The sequence below is a fragment of the Physeter macrocephalus genome, chromosome 19 (assembly GCF_002837175.3).
Source record: "Physeter macrocephalus isolate SW-GA chromosome 19, ASM283717v5, whole genome shotgun sequence".
Taxonomy (NCBI): Eukaryota; Metazoa; Chordata; class Mammalia; order Artiodactyla; family Physeteridae; genus Physeter; species Physeter macrocephalus.
In genome coordinates, this window is record NC_041232.1 from 41,421,094 (window position 1) to 41,435,485 (window position 14,392).

A 14,392-nucleotide genomic window follows, 5' to 3' on the forward strand; every position below is an offset into this window, starting at 1 on the left:
TTAGAGGGGTGGGATAGGGAGGGTGGGAGGGAGGGAGACGCAAGAGATATGGGAACATATGTATATGTAAAACTGATTCACTTTGTTGTAAAGCAGAAACTAACACACCATTGTAAAGCAATTATACTCCAATAAAGATGTTAAAAAAAAATTTAAACCTAAAAAAAAAAAAAGGCATTAGTGGTCATCTAATCCTTTTGCACTTTGCAGATACTGTGTTCTTTTACAAATTGAAGGTTTGTGGCAACCCTGTGTGGAGCAAGTCTATCAGCACCATTTTTCCAACAGCATTTGTTCACTTTGTGTCTCTGTGTTACATTTTGGTAATTCTCACTTTTACACTAGTATTATGTTTGTTATGGTAATCTGTGATCAGTGATCTTTGATGTTACTATAGTAATTGTTTTGGGGTACCACTAACCATGCCCATATAAGATAGTGAACTTGATAAATGTTGTGTGTGTTCTAAGTGTTCCACCAACTAGCATTCCCCCATCTCTCTCCCTCTCCTCAGGCCTCCCTATCCCCTGAGACAAAATTATTGAAATTAAGGCAATTAATAATCCTACAGTGGCCTCTAAGTCTTCATGTGCAAGGAAGAGTTACACGTCTCTCATTTTTAATTAAAAGCTAGAAATTATTAAGCTGAGTGGGGAAGGCATGCAAAAGCTAGGCCTCTTGTGTCATTCAGTTAGCTAAGTTGTGAATGCAAAGGAAAAGTTCTTGAAGGAAATTCAAAGTGCTACTCCAGTGAACACACAAATGATAAGAAAGCAAATGGCCTTATTGCTGATATGGAGAAAGTATGAGTGGTCTGGCTAGAAGATCAAACCAGCCACAATATTCCCTTCAGCCAAAGCCTAATCCAGAGCAAGGCCCTAATTCTCCTCAATTCTATGAAGGCTGAGAGAGGTGAGGAAGCCGCAGAAGAAAAGCTTGAAGCTAGCAGAGGTTGTTTCATGAGGTTTAAGGAAGGAAGCCATCCCCATAAGATCAAAGTACAAGGTGAAGCAGCAAGTACTGACATAGAAGCTGCAACAAGTGGTCCAGAAGATCTGGCTAAGATAATGAATGTAGGTGGCTACACTAAACAACAGATTTTCAATGTAAATAAAACAGTCTTATATTGGAAGAAGATGCCATCTGGGACTTTCATAGGTAGAGAGGAGAAGTCAATGCCTGGCTTCAAAGATTCAAAGGACAGGCCCACTCTCTTGTCAGGAGGTAATGCAGCTGGTGACTCGAAGTTGAAGCCAATGCCCATTTACCATTCTGAAAATCCTAGGGCCCTGAAGAATTGTGCTCAATCTACTCTGCCTTTTCCCTATAAATGGAACAACAAAGCCTGGATGACAGCACAGCTGTTAACAACATGGTTTACTGACTATTTTAAACCCACATTTGAGGCCAACTGCTCAGAGAAAAGACTTCTTTCAAGATATTACTGCTCACTGACAATGCACCTGGTCACCCAAGAGCTCCGATGGAGATGTACAATGAGATTCATGTTGTTTTCACGCCTGCTAACACAACACCCATTCTGCAGCCTATGGATCAAGGAGTGATTTTGACTCTCAAATCTTATTATTTAAGAAATACATTTCATGAGGCTATAGCGGCCATAAATAGTGATTCCGACCATATAATTTCATAGGCCAAATATGCTGTACTATTCTCTTGACCCTTGAGAACTATTACACCTATAGCCAAAATGGTCTTTTACCACATTCTTGACAGAGTATGATCCTTGAAGTCTGTGATCCTCAGTAGGGAATGTTTGAATGCCCAAAAAAGGATTGTGATGTCGGTGGGGGGGGAAACTCAAAAATACAAATACAATCTGTGATTTTGCATTAATCAGCAAATTATTTTTAATGTGATAAGAACCTCTAGATATTAGAGGCTTTTAAGTTCACACATAATTACAATGAAAACGTATCTATGTTCACTTGCTAATTATTGATGGGTGTATCAAAATCATAGACATAAAATAAAGTGTGTGTGTACATTCCTTAGAAAAATTAGCGATTCAGTGTTCTTAAAGAGATCTAGTCAGGGCCAAACTCTATAGCGTTCAAACAAAAATTCAGAATGTTTCCAAATGATCATTTTATTTATTATTTTTCTCTACCAAGAAGAATCTAGAAATTTTGGTATTTTTAATATACATTGTAATTGACACCACCATTCTTCGGGGTGGTCAAAAATTTATTTTGTGATTCTCTTTTTTTTTTTTTTTTGCCGCTCCGCGGCATGTGGGATCCTCCCAGACCGGGGCGCGAACGCGGTTCCGCTGCATCGGCAGGCGGACGCGCAACCACTGCGCCACCAGGGAAGCCCTATTTTGTGATTCTCTTAACATAATCTTGGCAGGAAAAAAGTTCCCAGGTGCACCTGCAGAGAGCAGATGGCAGAACAACTCTGCTTGGGGAGAGGTGTCCATTCCCTGCATGTCTCACCCTTTCCTGGGAGCAAAGCACCAGGTGCTTCACAAGCTCCATTTATATTCCATACACTCTTCATCTTCTTTTGCTTTCAAATTTGCACAAAACTATTCCTCCCTCATTTTGTATTAATAACATCTGTTTCTCTTCTTCAGATTCATTATGGGACCCTGAGAAAAGTTAGTGGACAGGCATGACTGAAAGGGGGTCACATTGATCAGAGGACAGTGCAGGCTAGAATGGGAATGGAGAAATTTCCACTGGTTCACCACAGAACTGAGAGGGGTATGGAAGAAGTTTTAAAGGGAAAAATATTAAAGAAAAAAAAAGTTTATTATTTCCTGTTTTTCTTCTCAGTACTTATCCTACAAGCTGAGTTCATACAAATTAATAACATTACCAACAGATAAAGTGAAGAAGGCTATGGCTACGGTCATCCCACAGGGGAGATATAGATTGTAGGCAAAATTTGAAGAATAGTAATCTCATCTCATCAAAGATATGACAATTAAAGTGGTGTATCACTAACTCTCTATTAAATTATTAGAACTTAAAAATAATCATATCCAGCCCTGTTATATACTTATGTCTCGCTAGTAGCAGTTTAAGTTAGAAAGTAGAGAATGTATCTCAACATTTTTGAGATACATACATTTTTGAGATACATGAAAATCTTTTGCCAAGATTTTCAAGCTGTTGGAATGTATCATTTAAAAAAAATTACAAAAGAAAGGATGATACCAATGTACAGCATGATATTCAGTGCAAGTTATGATGTTAATATTAAATTGGAAAATAAAAACTTATATGTCCAATAAGAGAATAGTTAAATCCATTTTAGACCACTGACTTAATAGGATACTATGCTGTTAAAATATTTCTTTAACATAATATAGCAATATGGAAATACATTTATCATACAATGTTATATAACAAATTACCTCTTTACTGTGACTATATCAATGCAAAACTATTAAATAAAACATGAGTAAAGGAAAACAGTTTGGGTATTAGAAAATTGTGATTACAGATTTTTTTTCTTTTTCCATTACTTTTTTATTATATGGATATACAGTATTTGAAAGTTGATAATACTAATATGCTTCTCTCACAAAGCCACAGTCTAACCTTTAACAAACAATTCATTCAGTCAAAATCTTCCTGATTGTCACCAAAATTCAACAGTGTAACCAAAACAGCATATATAATAAGGAGTGTTGTTCTTTAAGGAAAACTGCCTTTCCTAGTACCCATGATTTCAGTAATAATTTCATGTTAGAATGCTATCTGTGGTAGTTAAACTGAAATAAAGTAACGCAAGCAACATGCATGATTTAAAACTGTTTGGCTTAGCTTCTTGGGAAGCTTCACTATGGCCTTTCTTATTGACTCTGGTAACTTCCCAGATTGCAAAATATCATTAAAAAGTATAAGAAAAAAAAAAGCTATGCACTTCAGGCATAACTTTGTCAAAATTAAGCTGAAAGCCCATCTGGCTCCATTGTCTTATTGAATTTATCACATTTTATAGGTAGTTGAGTTTCTTTCCTAATAATCAATCTTTCCAAAGGATGACAAGAATTACCTCACAGCAGAAGTAAACTGCTACAATTGGTCACATCAACATGACATTTTCTCTCCCAGAATTTCACTGCTTATCTAAATTTTGAACTTTTTATTTTGAAGATCTCATTTCGAAATCCCCAGGAGACCTTAAAGGATTCATTTTATCTCTACCACCACCCAACTCCAGCCACCATCACATCCCATCCTGAATCTCAGACAGCCTCCTAATGGATCATCTCACATAAACTACTTCTTACTTCAATCTGTCCTCACTTTGGAGTCAGAGTGATATTTTCGAAGCACAGTTTGAATTATATTGCAATCACCACAGCCTCATCCTCTATCCTCTGCTTTTCCCTACACCTTGCCTTTTAAAACACCCCAATTGCTTCCTATTAATATGGCCTCCCAGTGCTTCCCTGATCTTGCCCCACCTACCCCTTCAGCTCATCTCATACCATCCTTTCACTGTTCTTGGTGCTTCATTCCCATTGGCCTTCTTCCATTTTCCCCAGCTATCATGATGGTCCCCTCCCCACCCCACCCCCCAGCCCACCCCAAATCACAGCTTTTTCTCCTGCTGCTCTTACTTTGCCTGAATATTCCACGACCCCTCATGGAGTGAACTCTACTTACCATTCGGATCTCAGTTCAAGGAAGCCTTTCCTGACCCTCCAGCACAGGCCACATCTACCACTGCACACACTCTCAGCATCCTCAACTTTTTCCTGATGCTTATCACCAGTTTATGTATTTCTGTACTTATTTGATTAATGTCTTATTCTCCATTATCTGGTAGAGCAGAGACCATATTACATTTTGTTTATATATATATATATATATATATATATTTTTTTTTTTTTTTTTTTTTTTTTTTTTGCTGCCTCAGGTCTTAGTTGAGGCATGCAGGCTTCTCTCTAGTTGAGGCACACGGGCTCAGTAGTTGTGGTGCAGGCTTAGTTGCCTTGCGGCATGTGGGATCTTAGTTCCCTGACCAGGGAACTATGACCCCTGCATTGGAAGGCAGATTCTTAACCACTGGACCACTAAGGAAGTCCCCCAGATTTTCTTATTATATTGTCAGCATTCAGCAGAGTTCGGCTTATAAAGTGGGCACTAAATAAATGAATGAATGAAAGCCAAGAATAGATTATATTTTCTCTCTGTTTCTTTACTTTTCTGAGTTTTTTCCCCTAAAGGCCAAAATGGTGTTCTTGCTATTTACCTAACACAGATTTTAGGGATTGCCCTGATATTACTTTAAGTGACAGATATTGATATTATTTGCTAAGATAAAATGCTTGATATACAGTAAGTCCCCTACATACGAACAAGTTCCGTTCTGAGAGCACGTTCATAAGTCCAATTTGTTCGTTAAGTCCAACAAAGTTAGCCTAGGTACCCAACTAACACAATCGGCCATATAGTACTGTACTGTAAGAGGTTTATAATATTTTTCACACAAATCATACATAAAAAACAAACACAAAAAATAAAGAAAACATTTTTAATCTTATATTACAGTACCTTGAAAAGTACAGTAGTTCAGTACAACAGCTGGCATACAGGGGCTGGCATCGAGTGAACAGGCAAGGAGAGTTACTGACTGGAGGAGGCAGAGGAGGTGGGAGATGGTAGCACTGAAGGATCGTTAGCAGTAGGAGACGGAGGGCAAGCTGCAATTTCATTCATGGCTGATGTTGATAGAACGCATGTTTGCATCTTTGAAAGTTTGCAACTTGAGGGTTCAGATGTAGGGGACTTACTGTATGGATGGTAGGCCTTCAGAAAAACTTTACTGAGCAACAGAAATATCCCTATATATCTGGCCAACAAGCCAAATATGGGCAGGGGTTAAATGTAAACATCTCAAGTTACTATATTTCAACTATAAGGGGGAATTGGTCTAAAAACCAAAAGTAGCCTCTTTGCTTCTTATCTTCCGAGCATCCTTCGGACAAAGTGCTTGTCCCATACACCGCATGGCTAGGACACATGGGTGAAATAAACACAACTCCTGTTCTTGAGGACCCTCTGTCTCACAAAGCTCTATAGCACCCCTATAGCACTGAAGACAACTTCCAACATTTGTAGTCATAAAATCCAAAATTTTTAATATATTCTGTTTATATATTCTAACTTAAATGTATTCAGGTTTTACAAATAGACTGATAGCCTTTGTTTCCATGATGGGAAGAGTTTAAAAACTGTCTATAAATGCTCAATAAATTTTGGTTGAATGGACTAAATTTATCTATCTATCCATCTATTTATGTTTTATAGCAACTTTAAAGGAAAATTTTATGATCACTTTTTTTCACCCTCCTCAGCTTACTTGAAGATCCTTCAAAAAGAATTGTAGCATGCAGTTGTAGTGGAGGAGCGATATCTCTCAGTTGTGCTCGGGTCCACTTATGGTTATGAGAAACGTATAGCCCAGATTGGAACATCTTAGTTGCAAATCTCCACTCCCGAGTCACTACATAACCTTCAGAAAACAAGAGACCTTGAAATGAGAGGAATGAGATTGGCAACTTCAGATTAGAAGCAAATAGCAGCAGGAGTCCAAGCGAGCAAATCAGGCATGAGCTAGATCAAGTATCTAATAAAAGTCCAAGAATGAGCCACTCTACTGAGAGATGTTTCTTTTGAAATAAAATGAGGGTAACAATAATTGTACTTTCCCCAAAGTTTTCATTTATATTTGAAAAGTGATTTAATCTGATATTAAAATGTGTTGTGGAAGAAAAAAATGTTCCAGGTGTGTGTGGGGTGTGTGTGTGTGTGTGTGTGTGTTGGTTATTCTCAACAAGCATCCAGTCACAGCTTTTCAAGAAAGTGGGAATTCAAAGAGGTTTTATTTCCAAAGCTTATTTTAAAAGTGAGAAGATTTTTGCATGTTATGTTTTTTATATAACATTCCTTGAGCTATTTATCAAGGCACAGAATTGAAGAAACATGATAACAGCTGGTACTGGCTAGGAATTACTGTAGTTAATTAAAAATTCGATGTAGATACTGGCAGCTTTTGTTTCATAAGATACCTGTCCTACCCACTGAGGGAAATTTAAATTCCACTTAGTACAATCAGTACATCAATACAGGGAAGTGTGTTGTAAGCAGATACGCTGCAGGAAGACAGAAGACTGTCTACGGCTGACTAGGAAAACAGACACAGAACTATAATTATTTTTATTGAGACTATTTAAATTGTGTTGGTTTCGAATGATTATCAAAAATATGTGCTCAATTTCATATTCAGAGAATTAGGAAATGTATAGGAAATAAGATTGACTCCTAGAGCTATAACAGTACTACCAACCACTGTTAAAATGCTATTGCATTTCCTTCCAATTTTATGTATGCATATAGACATTTAAATTTTTCTCGCAAAATTGTGATTATGATTATATTATATATTCAGATTGTGAGTAAGGGTTAAATTTAAGATTGAGTTTATGGATAGATTCAAGGTCAAGTTCATTGCTATGAAAACTTTATCTTATTGAAGTAAATATCTTATGACATGTTTTTAATAGCCATATAGTACTTAATTATATAGTTATGTTTTAAACCTTTCCCCATTGTACATAGTTAGATGGTTTATATGTTTGTTTGTTTTTCTCTTATACATTGCTAGGTGTCTCTAATCATTTAGATAAATCTCTAAAAGTAGACTTTTGTGGTCAAAACCTTTAAATACCATGTAAAGGCTATTTTACATGGATTACAAAATTGTTTACAGGATTTCTGATGCTCATAAGAAATATATCAAAGGATCCATTTCTTCACAAACTTAATAAAATTGAATATTAACAATTTTATCTCTCTGCCAAATTCATGAGAAAATATAAAATTTTATTATTGTAATCTGTGTTTTTTTATATACTGAGGTTGCATGGTCTTGTACATATACTTTATTTTTGTAAATTGTCATTTCATATATGATTGCTTATTTTTTAATAGGGATGTTAGTATTTTTATTCATCTCTAAACAAATCTCAAACATAGTAATAAGTTATAAATTTTAAAATATTTCCCCAATTTTTATTTCTATTTTAATATTGTTCAGAGTGCCTTTTGACATTCATTCATGAAATAATCATTGAAATCTTGCTATGGGTTTCACACTGTTTTGAGCCCTGTGACACAGAAATGAACAAAACAGTAAAAAATCTGGCCTTTGTGAAGCTAAAACAAAACAGTCAAAAATCCTGGACTTCATGAAGTTTGTATTCTAGTGGAGGGAGAAAGACAACAAACAGATAGAAAATTAACTGATGGTGTTTGTTGTTAGAAAAGACAACAAACAGATAGAAAATTAACTGATGATGTTAGAAGATGGCAATGTTATGGATAAAAGTGATACAGAGGAGGTAAAAGATGCTAGTGATGATGACTGCAACTTTCAGTAGGGTGGTCGGGGGGGGATGACGTTTGAGCAAAAACTTGAAGGGAGGGGTGGGGCTAGCCAGGCAGAAGAAATAGCAAGTGCAAAGTCAACAGATGAGATATGCCAGTTATGTTTAAGGAAGAGTACAAAAAAATACTGTTGTGGCTAGAATCAGTTGAGGTTGAGACACCGTTAGAGAGGTTATAGGGACCCAGATAATGAAAAACCTAGTGCACCATCGTTAGACCTTGGCATGCACTTTGAATGAAAAACGGATCATTGCAAAATTTTACATACATAAGTGCCATGATTTGACTTACAGGCTCATTCCAGGTGCCATATTGGAAATATGTGGAAGCAGGTATCATGGTTAGGAGGATACTGCAATAATCCAAACAAAAGACAGAATAAGGTGATACTGATTTAGAATGGTCAGACCCTAGATATACATTAGGAAAGAGTTGACAGGATTTACTCAAGGCAAGGTTTTAGAAGGTGAAAACAAGACAGTGATGACTCTAAGATTTTTGGCCTGGGCAACTAGAAGGATGGAATGGTCCTTATGATAGTCAAGTGAAAGAAAAAAGGCCATGAGATGAGATGAGATCACTCAGAGAGTGATTGTAGGTATAAAAAAGAAGAGGAGCAAAGTCTGAGCTCTAGGGAATGACAACCAGCTGAAGAGTCTGAGAAATGGCCATTTAGGAGGAGGAAAGATAGAAGATTCCTGAAATAAAGGGAAAGAGATAGTTTGAAGAGGTGAGAATAACGAATGGGGCAAATTCTGTTGATTGACTGTATAAAACAGTCACTGAGATTCAGATGTGCCATGAATATAATGACATGGAAGTTGTCAATTACCTTGACAGGAAGAGTTTGAGTGAAAGCCTCTTGGAATCGGTTTGAGAGAAAAATAGGGGGAAAGGAGTTGGAAACAGCAAGTAAATACAACACTTGGGTTTAGTTTTGCTGCAAACAGAAGCAGCAGTAGCTAGAGAGGAAGCTAGATGAGAGAGAGATTTATTTGAGATGAGAGTAATATGACTGGTTTCTATGTTGATGAGAAAGATAATTGGGGAAAAGATTCAGAATAGAGAAGATTTAGTGGAGCAACATATTGAGTTGGAAAGAAACCTCAGGATCTACTAGATTAATGGAAGACTTGACTTTAGATAAAAATATGGATCGTTTATTCATAGTGACAGGAGGAGGGGAAAGATATGGACATAGATGCTGGTATATGGGTAGACATAGTGGTGGAAGCTTGAACGTTTCCTACTGATTGGCTTTCATTTCCTAGTAAAACAGAAGGCAACTTCATCAGCTGACAGTGACACATGCTTTATTTTTTTATAAGGGCAAATCTGTTGAGCTGATTTTTGTGGGGTTTTTTGTGGTTTTTTTTGGTGATTTCTTCCATTGCTTTTCAGTTTAGGAGTCCTCTCCCCTATTGAGGTCAGTTTTAAAATTTCCCCATATTTTCTTCAAGTTTTTTAATATATAAATTTTATTATTTTTTTAATTTTTAAGGGAAAAACTATCAAATAAGTCTAAGTATGACACCAAACCCAGAATCCAAAAATTAATAACTGATAAACTTTACTATTTAAATATTTATGCATGGAAAAAATTTACTATAAACAAAGTTAAAAGACCAACCTAAAACTAATTCTGCATCAGCTGGGCTGCATTTGTGACTTGTAAAATGTGACAGTGTGCCAGTGTTGATCCTAGGCCTCAAGAGTCCTTGCATGCTGCCATGTTGTCTTTTGGAACTCTGCAATCACCATGTGAACAACCCTGCGTTAGCCTCCTGAAAGATGACAGACCTCATGGAGGAGAGTCCAATTGCCCTTGCCGGGACCCAAGTCATGTGAGAGAGCCACCCCATTATGCAGACACATTTGCCTGTAGCCATGAGAGTGAGCCCAGCAAAGATCAGAAAAACCACCCAGTTGAGTCCAGTCTCAGTCATTAACCAGTAGACCCATGAGCTAAATAAATGGTTGTTACTGTTTTTTTTTTTTTTTTTTTTTTTTTTTTTGTGGTGTGCGGGCCTCCCTCTGCTGTGGCCTCTCCCGTTGCGGGGCACAGGCTCCGGACGCGCAGGCTCAGCGGCCATGGCCCACGGGCCCAGCCGCTCCGCGGTATGTGGGATCCTCCCAGACCGGGGCGCGAACCCGGTTCCCCTGCATCGGCAGGCGGACGCGCAACCACTGCGCCACCAGGGAAGTCATGGTTGTTACTGTTTTAAGCCACTGAAGTTTGGTAGGCTTGTTATGCAAAGATAGCTAACTCATATACTTGTTATGAGTATTTCTAAATGTTGTTGAGAGGATAAAAGATGCTTATTCAGCACCCTCTCCAGTCCCCAGAAAGAGTTAATTCCATAATTATTAATAAGCAGTTAGTCAACATAAAGCTGATGTTAATTATAAGGGCAAATGTGAGCTTAAGATAATCGTTCCCAAATTGTTCTCTTCCAAGCACTGGTCTTACTACGTGTTTATGAAAAGAGGGATCTCCGCGGTGAAATAATTTTAGGAAAGGGTTCATACTACATTCTACAATTGGAGCTCCACAATGTCCATTAGCACATAAAGCCTCTAAGAAGTTTTAGGTCATGGCCTAAAACCTAGTAAATACTCAACAAATGCTCACGTATTCATATCATCATCCTTATCAACATCCTTATTATTTGCTGGCTACAAATTAAATCTGTCAGTTCAGATCCTTGTAACTTTATAGTTAATTGAGTTAATTAATTTATCTCTCAGACCCTTCCAGTCAGTTGACTTTTCATCTTAATATAGACTAAACAATAATTTTAAAATAATTTTATGAAGTTACTAAAACTCTTGATTTTGTCATTTTAGATGTTAAAAGAAAAAAATGAACTTTTATTGGTATGGCCACGCAAGTTAGTTACACAAGGCAAATTTCTCAAAAGGGAGTTCTAAGTAAATAGATACCATTTTTATTAACAGTCTGTGAACCTAGTGTTTGGCGACACTCTTTGGAATTCACTACTCTGAGGTGATGATGGCTAAATGGAAAATTTCACAGGTGAAATATTCTCTGCTCTTTTAAAAACTGCACAGGTAAAAGGCAAAGTTAATTATCTTACCATCAAAAACATAAATAACCATGAATCAAAATTTTCAAGTAACGCTGGAAAGTCCCCTTGAAAATCCAGCTCTGATGAATGCTAGTGGCCATGCATTATAATAATGAACAGGGCAAAGAAAGGGAGAGTATTTCCTCAGAGTTTAATCCTATCTATAAATGCAATGACCTTTCTTGAAACAAATAATAACAGTTTTCGTCTCATGTCTTTTCATTAAACATTTCTCATTTGTTAATTCTTCCTTTTTGGCATTGATTCTCATTGGTTATTCAATGTTTACATTTTTTCTGACATTTTACTTGGTAATTAATTGTTATCAATCTATTAATTTTTATCTGATAGCCATTTTCGTTTTTGATCTAAGCACCAAACACTTGGCAGTCTTTACCGGTCAACAGATTTAAGAAATGTCCTAGATTTTATTGTTTACCTGTTTCTCCTGCCTAAGTCGCAAGAGCTTGGAAAGCAGTTGACTTAATACACCTGGATAGTAATAATTCTGCTTATTTAGATAACATCTCCAGTCAATGTTAGTCATAGGGATTGTGGAATAAATTTATTCCCCGTGTTACCCTAAACCCTTATCCTAGGCTTCTGTATTAGTTTACTAGGACTGCCATAACAACAGAAATGTATTTTCTCATAATTTGGGAGCCTAGATGTCTGAGCTCAAGCTATTGGCAAGGTTAGTTTCTCTGAAGCCTTGATCTTTGGCTTGTAGATGGTGCATCTTTGCCTGTGTTTTCACGCGGTCTTCCCTCCATACTTGTCTGTGTCTAAATTTCTTCATATAAAGACACCAATCATATGGGATTAGAGCCTACCTTAATTACCCCTATAAAGGCCCTATCTCCAAATAAAATCACATTACACAGTACTGGTGATTAGGACTTTTACATACAGATTTTGAGGGGCCACAACTCTGTACATCGTAACGTCTTTCTTAGTCTTCCTCATTAACTATATTACATAAATGCCCTGTTTTCTGTCTTTAAAATAAGGATAAGGAAGCAGTTAGAACAATGCTGGAAGTACCATAAAGACTCAGTTAAGTATCAGCTGATACTATTTTGGACCATCTATTACTATACTCTGGATCTGTGAAATGAAGAGTAGACTTATCAAGGGTGGAGGAAAAACTGGAGAAAATGAAGCACAGACTGCTAAACACAAAACTAGTCTATGGCATAGTGGTTAAGAGAACAGGTTCTTGGGTCAGATTAAAATACAGCCCTGCCACTTATCAGGCATAAAACTTTATTCATTGCTTTACATTTTATTTATTTATTTATTTATTTATTTTTTTGCGGTACGTGGGCCTCTCACTGTTGTGGCCTCTCCCGTTGCAGAGCTCAGGCTCCAGACGCGCAGGCTCAGCGGCCATGGCTCACGGGCCCAGCCGCTCCACGGCATGTGGGATCCTCCCGGACCGGGGCACGAACCCATGTCCCCCTGCATTGGCAGGCAGACTCTCAACCACTGCGCCACCAGGGAAGCCCTGCTTTACGTTTTAGATTGCTCATAAATCAATATTCCTCATCAAGATGTTGAAAAGGTTAAATGAGATAAAGCGAGGAGACTACCATCGAAGTCCTTGGCAACCAGTGGCTGTTATCAAAATTAACCACACCAGGCTAATGAAGAATTCACTGTATCCCCACTTAACTCTCGTGTGCTTTCTACTTAGTCCAAAGAAGTGAATGTGACTATTTACCAAGCCAAACACCGTATTATTGTCCTGAAAATGATTAGCCAAAGAAATGTACCCTTTTCACTTAGGAAGAGGAGTGATGACTCTATGAATGCACTGTCTGTAAAGAGTTCTTAGGCTTACAGCTCAGTCCTTAAGCTTTGTAGGCTATTTCTTAGATTCAGCACACAATTTCTGAAAGTCCAGCAAGTAACCTCACAAAAAAATTTAGTTGATCCAAGATTCACTCACTCAATTATTATTATTAAATAATAAATAATAATAATTTATTATTTCACTCAAAATAATAAATTGGTCTCTAAAAATATGTCCAGGAGACCTTCAAGATGGTGGAGGAGTAAGACATGGAGAGCACCTTCCTCCCCACAAACACATCAGAAATACATCTACATGTGGAACAGCTCCTACAGAACACCTACTGAACGCTGGCAGAAGACCTCAGACCTCCCAAAAGGTAAGAAACTCCCCATGTACCTGGGTAGGGCAAAAGAAAAAAAAAAAACAGGGACAACAAAAATAGGGACGGGACCTGCACCTCTGGGAGGGAGCTGTGAAGGAGGAAACGTTCCCACACACTAGAAGCCCCTTCACGGGCGGAGACTGCGGGTGGCGGAGGTGGGAGAAGCTTCAGAGCCGCGGGGGAGAAGCTTCAGAGCCGCGGAGGAGAGCGCAGTAACAGGGGTGCGGAAGGCAAAGCAGAGAGATTCCCGCACAGAGGGTCGGTGCCGACCAGCACTCACCAGCCCGAGAGGCTTGTCTGCTCACCCGCCGGGGTGGGCGGGGCTGGGAACTGAGGGTCGGGCTTTGGAGGTCGGATACCTGGGAGAGGACTGGGGTTGGCTGCGTGAACACAGCCTGAAGGGGGTTAATGCGCCACAGCTAGCCGGGAGGGAGTCCAGGAAAAAGTCTGGAGCTGCCAAAGAGGCAAGAGACCATTGTTTCCTGGTGCGCGAGGAGAGGGGATTAAGAGCGCCGCGTAAAGGAGCTCCAGAGACGGGTGCGAGCCGCGGCTATCAGCGCGGACCCCAGAGACGGGCATGAGACGCTAAGGCTGCTGCTGCCGCCACCAAGAAGCCTGTGTGCAAGCACAGGTCACTCTCCACACCTCCCCTCCCGGGAGCCTGTGCAGCCCGCCACTGCCAGGGTCCCGG